Genomic DNA, 18753 nt, shown 5'->3' with positions numbered 1-18753 from the left:
CCACATGCCACTATGGAAAGAATGAGGGGATGTGGATTCTAGTTGTAGTTCTGCCATCATCTTGCTGAGCATCCTTGGCAAAATCGCTGTGCCTCTCTGGACTTCAATTCTGAATCAAAGTCTATAGTGCAACATCAGGACTGACGGGTCAGACTTTCCCAGGAGGCCTGGGGCCCTCTTAGTTGCAGAGTGATTAGAGTATCCCACCTCCAGGGGACCTCAGGGTTTCCCCTCAGAGGCCAGCTGAGAGTGGGCCAGCTCCAGCCCCCACCTTCACCCCACTCAGCTCCTCATGCTCCAAAATCCCAGGCAATAGGCATCTGTCACCAAAACAAGTGGCCCGCCATTCCAGCAGGGAGCAAAAGCTGGGAACAAATGGTGTTTTGTCTAAACAATTGTTTCGAACAGCAATTCATTTTCCAGGATGGCTTTTTTTTTTTTTAAATTATGTTGGTTCCCTAATTAGGTTGAGACACAAAAATAATTTCCAATGTACAGATAACAAATGCCTCCATCTGAGGGAATCAACCGAGCTCAAACTGCCAACCCTGGCGAATCACCACCTGCCAGGGTTGGAGGAGCTTCACAACCAGAGACCACAATATGAGATCCTAAGAGGAGATGGTAAAAGGTCACAGACCAGAGACAATGCACTCTTGACTCTGAGTGTAATGTCTGGCCAGTAACTGTTACTAATATAAATATTATCATTATTGTCATTACTATTGTTATTATTTTAGAACCAGACAGAGCTAGGCTTGAATCCTGAGCCTCCATTTACTAGCTATATGCCCCTTTTTAAGTGTCAATTTTTTCATCTGCAAAATGGGTGAATAATTTTCATCATCTCAGGATGATCAAATGAAAAAAAAATGTAAATTGTCGGGCCCTTAGTAAGCAACTTATCATTCTTAATTAACGTTTTAAAATAGGCAGAAAAAGACCCAGCGGAAAAAAATAGCACTGTGGTTAAGAGCGCAGATCTAGAGCTGGATTGTAGGGGTTTGAACCCAGTTTACCATTTATTAGCTGTGTGGCCTTAGGCAAGCTATTTACCCTCTAGCACCTCAGTTTCTTCACCTTCCAAATGTGGATAACAATGATGATTATGATAGTGATGATGGTGGTGATAATTTGTATGTCATAGGGTTGTATGAGAATAGATGCATACAGTAAGTATTATAAAAGTGCTAGCAGTTATTAATTCCAATTTTGCCTCATTCCACTAGGTCTTGAACTCAAGTTTCCAGCTATAAGTCCTGAGCTCCTCCTGGCCTCTGAGAACAGCTGCCTAGGCCATGGGGCAGAGTGAGGAGAGAGGGGTCCCCCCCACTTTCCACCAACCCTGCCTGAGTTCTGTGCCAGACCTAGCTCTGCCACCTCTTGATTGTGCGACATGAGTAAGTCCCAAGGCCTCTCTCTCAGTATCCTCGCCTCTTCTCTAAAGGAGGTACAATAATTTTTGTCCTCCCACCTTCCAGGCCACAATGAGAACTTGGTGTGAAAATTCCTTGAACGCTGAGCAGGAGTGAGGTAAAATTGGAATTAATGATCACTAACACTTTTATAATACTGTATTACAGTATATACAACCCTATGACATATGAATTATCACCACCACCATCCCTAGCATAATCATCATTATCATCCACATTTGGAAGATGGAGAAACCGAGGTGCTAGAGGGTAAAAAGTGCTAGTGGCTGAAAGTGGACCTAGGAGCTACATGAACCAAGAAGATGAGTGAGAACAGATAACACTGCATGGCTAGCTACGAAGGTGCACAGGAAAAGCAAAGGGCGATAACTTTAACTGAATTGATTTCACCTACAGGGCCATTAACTTAATGCTTCCCACTTGGTTAGGAGCAAAGCCAAGCCTGGCTGCAGCTACTTGCAGCCTATTGTCTCTGCTGCACAGATTAGAGAGAACAGAGCAGTCGCCACAGAGGAGGAGGCCAGTCAGGGTCGGGACTAGGGTGAGACGAGCAAGGTGCCTAGGGAGCAAAATTTAAGGAGGCCCCCACCCTCCAGATTGTGCAAGTGCCTCCTTGGTGCCTCACTTACCTTACCCTAGCCCTGACCCTGAGATGAAAATAGGTCCCAGCCTTGGGATCAGGACCCCTGGTTCTGCTACTTGCCAGACAATTAGGGAAGTGGATTTACCTCTTCCCAAAAATAGGGGTGTGCATCCCTACATTCAAGAGTGATGTGAGGACCAGGTGAGAGGTGCTGAGCTCATACAGTAATGGCAGCCTTTAGTGACCACCTGCTCTGCAGACAAGGAGACATGCTCTCCACCTGCTCTCAACAGCAAGGTGGGCTGCCCTCACCAACCTCCCCTTTACTCCCACTCCATAGCCCAATCTGCGTGTTCACTCCTAGTCTAGGCCCCACACCCCTGCACAGGCTACTCTTACCTTCTCTCCAGGCCACAGGACCCTCCCCTCCTCATCTCTGGCTATCCCAGTCTTCTACCTTTCCTTCTCTAACCACCAAGCTCCTCCTTACACCCCTGCCCCATTAGCTCCACAGGACACACGTGAGCTGCTCTCGCCCCAGAACCATTTTCTGAGTGCTGGCCTCCGATCTCCAGCAAGAAAGGTATTATGGACTTAGTTGTGTCCCCCTAGAATTCATATGTCGAAGCTCTAATCCCCAATGTGACTTTATTTGGAAATAGGACCTTTAAGGGGCCAATTAAGGTTAAATGAGGTCATAAGTGTAGGGCCCTAATCCAATAGGACTAGTATCCTTCTAAGAAGAGGTAGAGATGCCAGGAGTGTGCACCCACAGAGAAAAATGCCCTATGGGGACACAACCAAAAGGTGCCATCTACAAACCAGGAAGAGAGGCCCTACCAGAAACCAACCCTGATGGCATCTCCATTTTGGACTTGCAGCCTCCTGAACTGTGAGAAAATTAAGTTCTGTGGTTTAAGCCTGTGGTATTCTGTTATGGCAGCCGGAGCAGACTGATAAAAAGGGCCTGTGTCACATTTCACATGTGATCTTGGATGGTCACTTCCTTTCTCCAAGACTCTTTCTATAGCTGAGAAAAGGAGTTAGCATGGCTGGGTGGTTTTCCACCAGCAAAGTCACAGAAGCTTGAAAGAGCTGAACCGCATTGCCAGAGAAGGTGTGTTCTGAAGAAGCTATGCGTGATGAGGGCAAGGGGCAGGGCCAGGTTGTGGTTCTGAGGAGGCCAGAAAGGAGCCATTGGAGAGTTCTGAAGAAGAGAGTGATATGGTTTGTGCTGTAGAAGGGCCACTCTAGCTGCTATGTGGGATCTGGATTGGAAAGACAGGGAGGAAGGTGACATGGAAAGCCAAACATGGGGTCCTGCAGGAGGAGGGACAGTGTGAATGACATCAGGAGACAGAACGGATGGGATGTGCTTGTCTGGACAGGGGACAGGGAGGTTAGGGATGCTGTGTCCCATTCTCTACTCAGGCAGTGGCTGGGTGGGCTGGACCAGGGTAGATAGGGCCCTATGGATGTAGAGGTACTTTCTACACTGCAGTGGGTTGCGGGGCAGGGTGGGGGGGCTGTTGTCTACCCTAGCAGCAACAAAATGCGAGATACATGACAAATGCTTGAAAAATATTGGCTCAATAAATAAATATGAAGAAATGAAATGTTAAGGTTACCACCTTGGTCACACTCTTGGTCTAAAATGGAATCTCAGCTCCCGATAATGAAGCTGGCAATCCCTTTAATTACCTCTTTGACCTCTCAACCAACCATACCCCAGCAGGACCAGAACCAGAACTCAGATGCTCCTACTTAGGGACATTTGCTACGGGACTGATGCTTTCCCACTCAATACCTCATTTAATTCCTGCAATGACAGGCTGAGGGAGAGATCAGCCCCATTTTAGAGTTGAGGAAACTGGGGCTCAGAGAGGCTCAGCAGCTGGTTCCAGGCCACCTTCTTTCACTCAATCCCATGGTTTCTTGTTTCCTTGAAGGCTATGAACTCCTCACCTTTGATAGAGAATGAGAACAAATTCCTGGAAGTCCTCTGTTGCACCATTTGGCTGGAAAATATTTCTTTAAAAAGATATCCTGTCATCTTCTCCTTTTTTCTTCATATTTCAGAGTCTTGGGCTATAGCTCTTAATCTGCTGGAAAATATAGCCTAGCCCTGTATCCTGTCACTCTGATCTGAGGCACAGCTCTCAACCACAAATTATTTCCACTTCTCATTAAGAATATTCATTCATCACATTCTATCCGGGGCCCAGTTATTCCTCCCTGAAACATAATTAGAATAAAATTAAAAATTCAGAGTGTCAGAATATTCCCTGGCCTGACCCCTTATTGTCACATGGGGAAACTGAGGCCAAGAGAGGAAAAGGGGCCAGCCCAGAGTCACATAGCCACTCCATGGACTTGAACCCCCATATCCTGACTCCCCCTCCAGCTGTCCTCCCACAGTCCTTGCATACTGTAAATGAAATAAAAAACTACATGCAGGTCACTCTTGCCAGTTTGTTGTTTTGTTTGAGATGGATTCTGTGTGGTTTTATTACTGAGTTCTGAGCTGCCCACTGGGCCTTCCCTTCACTCACTGGCTTCTAAAAGAGAAATAACCATGCAGCAGAAACACATGCTAACACGGTGGTGTAAAGACCCCATGGAATGAGAAAAGGTGGGCAGAAAGAGATTTGGAGCAGTTGAAAAAAAGGTGGGAGCCAAAGAGCAAAGAAGCAAATGAACTGCTATTTTGAATATCTACTCATCTCAGACACTGCATTAGACAAGATGCATTCATGTTCTTGTTTAATGCCCTATGAGGAGATTATTAAGACCTCCATCTTAAAGATGAGCAGATTGAGGCTCAGGGAGATTAAAGTAACTTGTCCAAAGTAACTTGCCAGTGGGGTGGAAGGATTCACAGTCTGTTTAACCCCCAGTCCAGCACTCAGTCTGTTACACCCGGCTCTCTCTCATGTACAGATTATGTGCCCTTGGGTAGGTCTTTTCCCTCAGCGGCCCCATCTGGAAAATGAAACAAGTATAGCTTCATCACTGGAGAAAACCAAGAAAAAATAGAACAATAAGAGACACTATTAGAAAGAGACAAAGGGAGCACTGAGCCTCTCTGCCAACCAAAATCATTAACAGAAAACTCTGCTGATCAGAACAGAGATGGGTTTGTGCACATATCCACTACCATCCCCACCCTACCCGCCAGGTGCCCACTTTAATCTGACTCAACCTGTCCCACGTTGCTCCTTGCCTCTTTGGAATGTCCCCCCACCAAGGGTAGGGCCTCTGATGGGTTTCCTCTTCCCTGCACTTGGCTCCCAGACTTTTGAGGCCCTCCCTCAGTGCCAGCCCAGCAACAGGCTCACAACCTCCCTTCCTGCCAGGGAGGCCAGGACAGGGAAAGGAAAGGGGCAGGGAAGCCTGGGTCCCTTCCAAAATGCCCTGTGAGCAGAGCCAAGTCATGACCATACTAGGTACTGCAATCTCACAGTCACTGAAGCATGTGTGAGGCCCTAGGCAGGGACAGAGAAAGACAAAACTGCAAACAAGAGCATTAACCTAGTTGAGCCTCAGTTGCCTTATCTGTAAAATGGGCACAGTCTTCCTCATTTAATCCACACACAACCTATGGGGTAAGTGTAATTGTTAACCCTATGAAAGTTCAGCCCAATTCATAGGAAGTTCTCAATAAACTGGAACTATGATATTACACAAAAGCACAGTCCCTGCCCTCAAAGAGCTCCCATCTTAGTGAGGAGGGTGTGTACCCAAGTAACAATGTTTGCTACCATTAGGTGAACAACTGCTCTTTTCCGGCACTCAATCTGTGGTATTTCTAACCTTCACAGAATCCTACAAGTCCCAGCATCTTCCATTTGGCCCTGAGGAAACTTAGGCCCCTAAAAACTTGCTTTGGGTCACTCAACTAGGATTCCAAATATTAATACGCCCTCTCAGCTCACTCTGTTACAGACCAGAAATCAAGAATCTCTGGAGTTGACGTCCAGGCAAAAGTCTGCATTATTCCTCATTAGCTCCTTTGGAGGCCTGGTTTGGGACATTAGAAGAAATCAAGCCTGGAGGAAGTCCCAGCCAGCCAGCTGGGGGCTGGCCCAGAACTGGAGAGGCCTCTGAGGCAAGTGGGTAGCCAAGCCAGAGAGTGCCCACTTCATGGAGTTTTTAGAAGGAGCCACTGGGAAGGGCCAAGCTTCCCCACTACAGAACCTTTAGGAGGGTCTGCCAAGACCGACAAAAAGGCTGGGGCCACACCGAGGTGGCAGAGAATTAGGCCTCATGGTGACTATGAAGATGGAGAGGAAGGGATGCCCTGTCAACAAGCACCCACAGGACTATCAACTTCAACCCTTTGGGGGATACAAGGAAAATGCCTGAACCCCTGCCCTCCTGGAGCCTTCACTCCCATCTGTGGGAGGGGCCCTAAACACAGGAGAAGGGAATAAATTATTCTTCATAACAACCCCATGCTGCAAAAGTTGTCATCAATCCCAATTTTCAGATGAGGAAACAAGGCTCTGAGAGGGGAAGCAATTTGCTCCAAGTCACACAGATAATGAAGCTAAGCCCCTCTAGTTTTTGCCCCTCTGAGTCACATCACTCATCCCCTCCTCGTCCAGTTTCTCTTGTTCTTACAAGAGGAGAGGAAGGAACATATGGACCTTCACCATGGTGTTCCTATGGGCCGGTTGCATGAGATGCACTTCTAAAGATTTTTAAACATATTGATCCCCAGATCCTGCCCACGAAGATTCTGATTCAGATGGTTTGGACAGATCCTACAAATCTGTACTTTTAAATAAGTGCTGAAATCAATTCCAACTTTCAGCGGTGGCTAAAAGCAAGAGGACTCCCTTGAAATATTCTTTGTTTCCTACCTCTAGCCCAAGGCCCAGTGAGTAGCGTGAAAAGGTCATTTCACATAGTGTGAGTTGAGATTGAGACTTCATATCTTCCATGCACAGATTTTCTCTATAGTCTATAAGAATTCAGATTTATTTATTCTCTGGCTTACTAATTCTAGGAGACTAAGTTATATGATTCTGCAATTTTGTTTATTGGTCTGGCTAAGTAGGGGATGGTGTGGACTCTGCAGGTTCCTGCTAAAGAATAAAGAGGAGACAGGCAGAACAGGTCTGGGGGCGTTGAAGAAAGGCCTTGCCCACTATGTATCATTTGGCCAGCCTATAGCTCAGAGGCTAGCAGAGTGTAAGTGGTCAATGAGTACTTCTTAAATGAATAATGTATTTATCAGGGTTACAAGTTTCAGAAAAGCAGCTGAAACGTGGCTGGATTTCAAGGGGAAGGAGGCCAGGCACAGTGGCTCACACCTGTAATCCCAGCGCTTTGGGAGGCCAAGGCAGGAGGATCGCTTGAGCCCAGGAGTTCAAGACCAGCCTGGGCAACATAGTGAGACCCTATCTCTACAAAAAAAAGTAAATTAAAAATAAATTTAAAAGGAGAAGAATACTGAAGTATCTCCTATGACTGAGGTGCAGCTGGGCCTTGGAAATGTCAGAAGCAGGGCCTCAAATGCCCCAGGCCTCTCTTCACTCATCTTGACCTCTTTCTGCATATCAGCATTATTTCATCCAAGGCAGAAGTGACATTCCCCCATATGGCACGAAATGAAACCACCTACACCTTCCAAGCCTCATATCCAACAACTCCCACCATAGAAAGACTTAGGACTTTCTTCCCTTCATTCCAGTTTTCAAAATCCCAGGGAAGCCCCCTGATCAACCCAGCTGAGTTAGGGGCGCACCTCTAGCCAGGTGGATGGCATTAGTTAGTGCAGACACTGTTCCTAGAGAAGAAGGAGGAATTGTTATGAGTCAGGCAGTTACTCCTATTGGTGACTATTACCAAAAAAAAAAAATAATAATAGTATTTCTATTGTATAGCACGGCACAGTCAATCTTGAATTTTCATATTCTCGTTTTTGATCCTCAAAACAACCATGATTGGGGCAGTAAGAAAGAGATAGTCTTCCTTGTTTGACAGGTGAAAACACTGAGGCTCAAGAAGATTACATGGTGCCTAAGGGCACACAGCTAAATTCCAGCGGGACTAGACCCCAGGTCTTCTGACTCCTACTCACGTATTTGATGAGCAAATGAATAAATGAACAACAATGGTAACAGTTACCATTCGATGCCGGGCCCTTTATATAAATTATTACACTTAACTCCTACAACTACCCCATAGGTATAGTTTATAGGTGAGGAATTTGAAACTCAGAGTTGTTATGTGGCTCATTCACATTTAATTCAGAAGGGGCAAAGCTAGGATTGGATGTATGATGTCTCTCATGTGAAAATCTGAGCCCTTTCTTTTGCTACATTCTGCTGAAAGGCCATAATACCAGCGACATGTGGTTTGGGAAATGCCAGAAGGGCTCTCAGCTCAAAATCTTCTCTCTCCCATTGGCCAGCTAAAAATGTATGGCATTCCTTCCAATTAATTTTATAATTTCCTGAGCTCATATCTGCTCTTATTCAAATGCATATGTATACCAGGGCAAGGGCTAACCACTCTAAGCCAGGTGTGGTCCCTGAACCAACAGCAGCAGCAGCAGCAGCTGGGAACTTGTTAGAAATGCACATTGTGGCCGGGCACAGTGGCTCAAACCTGTAATCCCGGCACTTTGGGAGGCTGAGGTGGGTGGATCACTCGAGGTCAGAAGTTCATGACCAGCCTGGTCAACATGATGAAACCCCATCGCTACTAAAAATACAAAAATTAGCCAAGCGTGGTGGCGCATGCCTGTAATCCCAGCTACTTGGGAGGCTGAGGCACAAGAATCACTTGAACTTGGAGGCAGAGGTTGCAGTGAGCCAAGATTGCATCACTGCACTCCAACCTGGGTGACAGAGTAAGACTCTGTCTCAAAAGAAAGGAAAAAAAAAAAAAAAGAAGTGCACATTCTATCACATTCTGTGGCTATGATGCAAAAGTCAAAAAATAACCAATGCTGGCGAGATTGTGGAGTAAAGAAACACTTATACACTGCTGATGGGAATGTAAATTAGTTCATCCATTGTGGAAAATAGTCTAGAGACTTCTCAAAGAACTTAAAATAGAACTACCCTTCAACCCAGCAATTTCATTATTGGGTATATACCCAAAGGAATAGAATCATTCTACCGTAAAGACACATGCATGCATATGTTCATTGCACCACTATTCACAATATCAAAGATATGGAATCAACCTAGATGCCCATCAACAGGATAAACAAAATGTAGTACATACATATCATGGAATACTATGTAGCTATTTTTTGAAAAATGAGATCATGGCCTTTGCAGCAACATGGATGGAGCTGGAGGCCATTACCCTAAGTGAATTAATGCAAGAACGGAAAACCAAGTACCACATGTTCTCACTTATAAGTGGGAGCTAAACATTGAGTACACATGGACACAAAGAAGGAAACAACAGGCACTGGGACCTACTTGAGAGTGAAGGGTAGGAGGAGGGTAAGGATTGAAAAACTATCTATTGGGTATTATGCTGATTACCTGGGTGACAAAATTATCGGCACACCAAACCCTGACAACGCGCAATTTACCCATGTAACAGATCTGTACATATACGCCTTGAAATTAAAATAAAAGGGAAAGAGAAAAAAAGAAATGCACATTCTAGGGCTCCACCCAAGGTCTACTGTTGTAAGCTGAATTATGTCCTCCCCCACAAATTCACACGTTCAAGTTCTAACCCCAAGTACCTCAGACTGTAACTGTATTTAGAGATAGGTTCTTTAAAAAAATAAAGTAAAATGAGGTCATTGAGGTGGATCCTAATCCAATATGACTGGTGTCCCTATGAGAAGAGGAGACTGGGACATAGACACACACAGAGGGAAGACCATGTGAAGACACAGGGAGAAGACAGCCATCTACAAGCCAAGGAGAGAGGCCTCAGGAGAAATCAATCCTTTTGACAGCTCAATCTCAGACTTCTAGTCTTCAGAAATGTAAGGAAATATATTTCTGTGGTTTAAGCCACCCAGTCTGTGGCACTTTGTTACAGAAGCTCTGGGGAACTAATACACTTAACTGAATTAGAAATTCTGGAGCCTAGCAGTTTGCGTTGAAACAAACCCTCTGGGTCGTTCTGATGCACACTAGAGTGAGAACCACCACTCTAAGCCATTATCAGTCATTTCTACCTCTTTGTTGCTGGGAAGTGTAAATGTAAGCCTGGGCCTGGCTTCGGCTATTGTTCTAGCTTGGTGGGGACAGTCCACCTAGGAGAATGAAGTCACATGCAAAGAGAAGCAAAGATTAAATATATATACAGAGAGAGAGAGAAGTGAGATGAGAGTGTTCAAGGCCATCGAAAGCCACTCTAGGATGACCCTGGCCAGCTTACTCCAAAATTTTGATACAAAGTCATCTTTGTCAGTTTTATGTCCATAAATAGAGTGTAAGCTCTCAATAGATAAGGCCTGGGATTTTTTTCCTTTTGTATGCTCCACAGCCCTGAGCACTAGATTCATGGAATAACAGTTGTCTTCTAAGTAGCCCAGTGAACTCTCTGAGAGTCACCCTCCTTTCCATCTCTATGGCCACAGCTGAGTGCTGGCCTCATCAACTCTTGCCTACATCCTTGTAACAGCCCTTAACTGGTTATCCAACCTCTCTTCCTCACCCTCCCACATCTACCTTGTAGCTGGAGTAAGCCAGTTAATCCTCTGGCACTTCCTGACCACATCACTTTCCTGATGAACACCCTTCAGTGGCCCCCCAGTGCCCTTAGAGTCAAGCTCAAACTCATTGTTCAGAATCGGAGTCCTCACATTTAGACTGCTGCTTCTCTGGGCTGGTGCATCTCTTAGTCCCAGAACCTGGGGCAGGAGACTGGCTAGCTAGTCACCAAATCCATTTCACTTTCCTTCTGGGAACACATTTCACTTTCCTTCTGGGAACACATCTAAACTCTAGTCTGTAGACTGCCTTGCAGATGTCCATGTGTTAAGTTCTAGCCAGTGAAATGTAAGAGGAAATTATGAACATCACTTCTAAGCTTGGCCCACAAAAACTTCTTGCATCATCCTGTATGTTCTCTTTCCCCATTTGCGGGCTGGATGTCAGTGCCCAGTGTGACCTTGGAAGCCACATGGACAATGGCAGAGCCTCTGTTAGCCCGTGTTACTGAATAATGGTGAGGTGCAGAGTACTCTCCCTCCTCTACTGCCACTGATTGAACTTTATGCAAGCAAGAAATTAACATCTATTACACTAAGCTATTGACCTTTTGGAGTTTTAGCTATTACAGCAGCTGATGTTAAGTAGAAACCAAGGTCTTGGTTATTCCTGACTCCTTCAGGGAGACTTCAAAAGAGCTTTGCTCTGTCTCTCTGTTCCCTCTGCTTTATCCTCCTATCCAATGTCAACCACCCTTTAAGTCCAGCTCCAATCTCTCCTCCTTCATGGTCACCCCACACTACAGGCTAAAATAGACCCCTCCTCTCTCTGCCCTGTGATATAGTTAGCATTTACTGAGTGTTGACCATGTGCTAGGCTCTGTAGTGAGCCACCACAATCATTACCTCTTCTAATCCTGGCTACTAGATGAAGTAGATGCTTCTATTCTCCCCAGTTTAGAGATGAAACGCAGAGGATTAGGTCATTTGCCCAAGTTCACATAGCTAGTAAGTGGCCAAGTTAGGATTTCACCTCAGGAAGACTGGTTCCAGAGGCCCCACCCTTAATTGTGACATGACACTGCCTCTACATGCCACCACTAATGTTCTCATACCCTCCAAGAATTTCTCCTATGGTGGGATTTTTCAATGCAAATTAAATACAATATGATTCTTGAATTAAAGAGCACAATTTATACTGAGCAGATCACAGTTAGTTATAACACCGTGAAGGGGAGGAATCTGCTGCAGGGGAACTAGAAAGGAGATGGTAGGCGCTGAAGAAGGCATGTCCTGATGTCTTTAGGATGCCTCCTTAGAGGAACTCGATACTTTGTTACTCCAGCAGAGGATGGTCAAGGTGATTGGAGGTCTGAGCTAGTGATAGTGCTGGGTGACAGGAGAAAAAAAGGCTGTTCCTCTTGGACAAAATCATGAGGAAGTCTAAAACTGGATTTGCTCCGTGATGTTCATCTTTTACAGCCATACACTTATAGCTGTAAAAGCACCTTTATTATTGACATTCCTGAAGGAAAAATAACATTTTTATGGCGAGTCTGACACTCTCAAACCCCTAACCTCATTTTCCCCACTGAAGCAATTGTCTCTGTAATTCAATTTTTTGTAATACAAGATTTCTTAAGAATGCAAACTCCACATCCTAAGAGAGCATATCACACAACTGGTGTCCTTCAGGATGTCCGTCTCTCCCTGATTGAGTTCCCCAAGGGTGAACCTAGCTCAGCTCCATAGCTGGGGCCTTGGAAACCCGCACAGAGACCAGTCCAGAGCCTGGCATGGAGCAGGTGCCCAAGGGCTGATTGCTAGGTGCTCCCTCTGCCACCACCCATCATCCCTCCTGAGAACCCGCCCTTTATTTCTCTTCTCTGTCATGTCCTTTGGTAAATGTAACATCTCCAGCTGATTTAACCTCCCCTGATCTCTCTCTTGTAAACAGCCTGACTCATTGCATACCAGCATTGCCCAGAGCCCTTATTCATGTGAAATCAACACACACCATCTTATGCTGCCACCACTACCATTACAAACCTCTTAGCAGCCCAGAGAGAACTGAGTTCAAATCCCACCTCTCCTTGCCACCAAGGAGCCTAGGTGGCAAGCCCTGGATCACACAGGTCCCACAGATGCTACCAGCTCCTTCTACTTTCATACACAATTAATTTAGCAGACCCCAGAGGCTCCCTCAAGGCAGGAAATAGTACCCTGAGGGGAGGGCAGGTGACTCTCATGGTGGCCAAGGGTTTGAATAGGCCAGCTAAGTCTACAAACTTAGACTCTGTGAACTAGACCTGCTCTTTGCCTCAATTTCTCTCTAAAAGCCTGAGACCACATTAGCCATGGGATGGTAACACTTTTGCTCTGGTGACACCACTGACAGTCCTGCACCAAGAGCTGGAAGCACTGGGCATTATCTTCTATTCATATAGTCAGCAGCTGTGTGACTTTGACTTCCCCTCTCTGAGCCTCCATTTCCTCACCTGTCTTTCTCCAGGGATGCTAACACCTGCCTTGCACAGTTATGCAAGAATCTCAAGACCTATTGGGCATGAAGTACCTAACACAAGACCTGGCCCACACAGGTGTGCTCAGTAAGTGGAAACTATTTGAAGATGATGATGATGGTGGTGAAGAAGATGATGATGATGGTGGTGGTGATGATGATGATGATGATGAAAATCTCTTCTCAGCAGAGTGAGACCAAGGCCTCAGCGAGATTTGAGGCCCACCTGAATAAGCACTGAGCATGTTTATCCTGATGGGTCAGGGGACACTATTAGAAACCAGGGTGAACCCAGGTGCTACTGAAGGTTATTATGCCCAAACCTGCCCTGCCTTCACCTTCTTCAAGTCCTTGAGTGAAGAAAGTAACCAGGACAATAATTAGAAAACAGAAGGTTAAGTGACACTGATTTTTAACCGAGGCTTTGGCCCCAAACTCAGTGCTGAAAATTGAGCTGGTCTATGGGGAAGGCTCCTTACCTGGATGAAGTGAACCCCTGTGGTCAGAAACTAAGCAGGCCCCCAACTGATTAGTTCAGTCCATGACCAAATGGAAGTCCCAAACATTGGCAACACAGCCCCTCTGCACCTGGATAAACAGAGAAGGAGACCAAGGGTGAAGGAGAGAGGCTAACCAGTGTCTTAAGAAGAGCAGGGATGGAGCCCAGACTGCAGCGGGGGAGAAAGAAAGGCCACAGCCATGGGCTGACCTTGGTCACCTCTGAAGTCTCCAGAAGCACCTGGCCCAGAAAAGATCCCTCAGAACCCCTCTCCTCTGAAGGACAATAGAGGGGCCCCCAGATTCCCCCAGGGCCTCTGGATGGGCCCAGTCCTCTGCAGCTGGCATGGGAGCTGCAGCACATGCTGCAGGCCCTGAGCCCTCCCACTTCATTTCTTGCTGTCCTTGTGTCTCTGCTCCAGCCAGGCCAGCCCCTTGCTGGCTAGGGCAGGCAGTGAGAGCTGGCTCTAAGGATGCACACAGACACTGTGCCTTGGGATCCAACCCAAATCCTTCAGTCTTGTGTTTCAGGCCCAGGTCTCTCCTCCCTACAGCACCAGGTACAGTGCGCCTCCATTCCACTCAATCCACATCCCCTTCTTCCCATGCTCATTCCAAGCTCTGTTGCCTCCGAGAAGCCTGCCCTGCCTGCCCCAGTCCCTTCCCTCTCTGAGCCCTCACCATTCTTACTCTCTGGTCTCTCATTTGATAAATCAGCTGTAAAATCTTTGATCAGAGATCACCTTGTATTGCTCTATCTTTACACAGGGTCCTGATTCCCCAGCTCTCGAGAAAGCCCCTTGAGCTCTTTTTTTTTTTTTTTTTTTTTTTGAGACAGAGTCTCACGCTGTTGCCCAGGCTGGAGTGCAGTGGCGCGATCTCGGCTCACTGCAAGCTCCGCCTCCCGGGTTCCCGCCATTCTCCTGCCTCAGCCTCCTGAGTAGCTGGGACTACAGGCGCCCGCCACCGCGCCCGGCTAATTTTTTGTATTTTTAGTAGAGACGGGGTTTCACTGTGGTCTCGATCTCCTGACCTTGTGATCTGCCCGCCTCGGCCTCCCAAAGTGCTGGGATTACAGGCTTGAGCCACCGCGCCCGGCCGCCCCTTGAGCTCTTAATCTGGCCAAGCCTCAGTTTCCTCATATGTAAAACAGAGACATTGATAAGTAGATTTTTAGCACCCACTCTATTCCAGGCCCAATGTTAGGGGTTGTGGGGAATACAAGAAGGAAAATGCACAGTCTCTGATCTCAAGGAGCTACTGGACACTCATAACAGGAACTCAAGGTGGTGTGCAGTAGAGGGACAAAGCAGGGACAAGCCTTGTGTGGTGAGGGTTTGGGGGAGGGAAAGATGCGGGCAGCTTCTTGAAAGAGGTAGTATTTGAGCTCTCATTAGAGATGACTGGTCTCCAACAGGTCCATGTGGGATAGAGAGGGGATTCAAGGTAGAAAGATATCATGAGCAAGAACATGGAGGGGGAAAATTTCGGGGCCTGTTTGGTAAAGTAGATATTTCCATTTGCCTGGAATATATGGTACCAGTAGGCTGTAGAGGAAATACCACCAAGTGATTTCAGCCTTTGGAGTAAAGCACCTTGAATGGAAGGATGATAAACTTGCTCCTATTCTGTTGAGGGAAAGTTTTTGAAGAAGACCAAGGATAACATGACCAAAATACCTTCATAGAAAGATTAATCTGGCAGGGCGAGAAGAATGGATTAAAATGGGAAGAAACTGGGGCACAAATAGGTCACAATGAAATGCCATTTCACATTCACTAGATGGACCAAAATTAGGATGTCTAATAACACCAAGTGTTAGGGGAGATATGGAGCAGTGGAAATTCTCAGACACTGAGGGTGGGAGTATTAATTACTATAGCCGTTTTGGAAAACGATTTGGCATTATCTTATATAACCAAACATTTGCATATGTTCTCTGCGACCCTATATCCCAGCAATTTCACCCCTAGACCAGTATTCTCCAGAGCAGCAATTCTCCAATTGTGGTCCAGGGACTTGAGACTTTTTCAGGGGATGCATGAGGTCAAAACTATTTTCATAATATATTTGAAAAGTATTATTTGACTTTTTACTCTTGTCTCACAGGTGTACAGTATTTTTCAGAAGATGCATGATGGATGATATTGCAACAGATTGACCATGGATGCAGATACAAGAATTCAGCTGTCTTCTGTTAAGCCAGACATTAAAGAAGTTTGCAAACATGTCAACAATGTCACTCTTCTCCATTTGTCTCAGAAAATACAGTTATTTTTCATTTAAAGTGTGTGATTTATGTTAACATATAATGAGTTTCTTATCATCATTTTAAAATGAATTAATAAATATGTTTTTCTCAGTTTTAATTTCTAATATAGTGAATATCTTTAGATATAACTCACATAAACAAAAGCTCTTTGGGATCCTGAGACTAAAATGTTCGATAACCTCTGCCCCACACAAACTCCTGCACATTATTCTGAGGCTGTGAACAATGAGGCCTGTAACAGTACTGTCTTAGCTAAATATTTGTAGTGGCAAAAACTGAACACAACTCAAATGTCCACAGACAGGAGAATGGACAAAATAAATTGTATATTTATTTTGGTATATTATACAGCATTGAATATTATAATATTATATTACACAGCACTGAAAATAAATGAACTACAGCTTTAAAAAAAATAGATAAATCTTAGAAAAATACATTGGTAAAAATAAGACAGGTCCAGAAGACAACAAACATTATATCATTTTTACAAAGTTCAGAAACAAACTAAGCTAAATATGTAACTTAAGAATACATACATATGTGATAAAGCTTTTTTTAAACAAGAAAATAATAAATAAGACAATTCACCCTGTTGGGTGCAGTCTGAGGATTAAGTTAAAGGAGGAGCACATACCTGGTGTTGATAATGTTCCAATTCTTAAATTGGGTTGTGACTGATAGGCAGCCATTTTACTATTATGCTTCATAATTACATAAATAATACATATACTCTTTTGTATCTACCAAATATGATCTTAAAAAGATAACCCTAGCACCCAGACTGTGGCCTCTAAATACCATTTCCCACTAAACAAACACAAAGGCTCCTTGGAGAGGCGGATTGCAGTTCTGGGACAGGAAATGTACAAAATGGTACATCTTGTCATTCTAGAAAGCAGGAAAGCTAGCAGAGACTACTAGGATAACAATCAAAAGGGCTTGGAAGCCAAGTTGAAGAGATTTCCATTAGCCAAAAACGGGATAATGTGAGTGTCAATAAGGATAAAAACTGAGCTTCTCCTCCGAGAAAACAAAAACTGGTGGATGACGCTGGTGCGTCATCCCCAGGAGGCCCTGGGGACCTGGGGATGGGGAAACGCAGTGGCTTCTGTGGAGGTTTTGGCAGTGGCATCTGGGGGGACCGGGGTCACGGCCATGTACCGGGCCCGGGCTGAGGCCGCGGAGCTGGCGGATACAAGGCCAAGGATAAGGAGTGGATGCCCGTCACCAAGCTGGGCCACTTGGTCAAGGACATGAAGATCAAGTCCCTGGAGGAGATCTATCTCTTCTCCCTGCCCATTAAGGAATCTGAGATGATTGACCTTTTCCTGGGGGCCTCTCTCAAGGACGAGGTTTTTACAGAAGCAGACCTGTGCTGGCCAGCGCACCAGGTTCAAGGCATTTGTTGCTATCGGTGACTACAATGGCCATGTCAGTCTGGGTGTTAAGTGCTCCCAGGAGGTGGCCACTGCCATCCGTGGGGCCATCAAACTGGCCAAGCTCTCCATTGTCCCCGTGCACAGAGGCTACTGGGGGAACAAGATCGGCAAGCCCCACACCGTCCCTTGCAAGGTGACAGGCCGCTGCAGCTCTGTGCTGGTGTGCCTCATCCCTGCACCCAGGGGCACTGGCATCATCTCGGCACCTGTGCCCAGGAAGCTGCTCATGATGGCGGGTATTGACGACTGCTACACCTCAGCCCGGGGCTGGACTGCCACCCTGGGCAACTTCGCCAAGGCCACCTTTGACGCCATCTCTAAGAGCTACAGCTGCCTGATCCCCGACCTCTGGAAGGAGACTGTATTCACCAAGTCTCCCTGTCAGGAATTCACTGACCACCACATCAAGACCCATGCCAGAGTCTCCATGCAGCGGACCCAGGCTCCAGCTGTGGCTACAACATAGGGTTGTATAAGAAAAATAAAGTGAATTAAGACTGAAAAAAAAGGATAAAAACTGAAATGGATTGAAACATATCTCATTTATTTAAACCCATATGAACTCATTATGAGTTCATAATGATACAAAGTAATCTCACTGGTTACCTTTGAATAATGCTAGAGAACAAATTCATTATTTTAAAAGCAGAAAACAAATGGGGAGAATCAAGCATTTACCCTGCCTTTCTTGAATGAACAGTACCTCAGGGTAACCAAGTAGTTTATGAAAGGATGTTACCTTTTATAAAAGTCCAGCTAGGCCGGGCGCGGTGGCTCAAGCCTGTAATCCCAGCACTTTGGGAGGCCGAGGCGGGCGGATCACAAGGTCAGGAGATCGAGACCACAGTGAAACCCCGTCTCTACTAAAAATACAAAAAATTAGCCGGGCGCGGTGGCGGGCGCCTGTAGTCCCAGCTACTCAGGAGGCTGAGGCAGGAGAATGGCGGGAACCCGGGAGGCGGAGCTTGCAGTGAACCGAGATCGTGCCACTGCACTCCAGCCTGGGCAACAGCGTGAGACTCCGTCTCAAAAAAAAAAAAAAAAAAAAAAGTCCAGCTAACAAACAAAAAATGATAAACTATTATGGCTAGGTGCAGTGGCTCACACCTGTAATCCCAGCACTTGGGGAGGCCAAGGTGGGCAGATCACTTAAGCCCAGGAGTTCAAGACCAGCCTGGGCAACATGGGGAAACCTCGTCTCTACAAAAAATACAAAAAACTAGCTTGCCGTGGTGGTGCATGCCTGTAGTCCCAGCTACTCGGGAGATTGAGGTAGGAGGATCATGTGAGCTGGGAAGTCAAGGCTGAAGTGAGCCGTGATCATACCACTGCATTGGAGCAAGACTTTGTCCAAAAAAAA

The 18753-nt window shown here is 45.9% G+C and overlaps 1 long non-coding RNA gene and 1 pseudogene across 1 annotated transcript in view; one reads left to right on the top strand and one right to left on the bottom strand.

Annotated features, from left to right (window-relative positions):
* The window catches only part of LOC105495022 (uncharacterized), a 71698-nt gene extending 60000 nt beyond the window's left edge, over positions 1-11698 (bottom strand). The window contains exon 1 of the long non-coding RNA XR_011621108.1: positions 11567-11698. This is a non-coding gene — a long non-coding RNA (uncharacterized lncRNA). The remainder of the gene's footprint in view (positions 1-11566) is intronic.
* Positions 11699-13226: 1528 nt separating this feature from the next.
* LOC105495021 (small ribosomal subunit protein uS5 pseudogene) lies at positions 13227-17859 on the top strand (annotated as a pseudogene).
* Positions 17860-18753: the final 894 nt, after the last annotated feature.

The sequence above is a fragment of the Macaca nemestrina genome, chromosome 1, assembly GCF_043159975.1.
Source record: "Macaca nemestrina isolate mMacNem1 chromosome 1, mMacNem.hap1, whole genome shotgun sequence".
In the NCBI taxonomy this organism is placed as follows: domain Eukaryota; kingdom Metazoa; phylum Chordata; class Mammalia; order Primates; family Cercopithecidae; genus Macaca; species Macaca nemestrina.
Note: the sequence above shows the minus strand (reverse complement) of the source record. Positions and strands in the feature narration are given on the sequence as shown.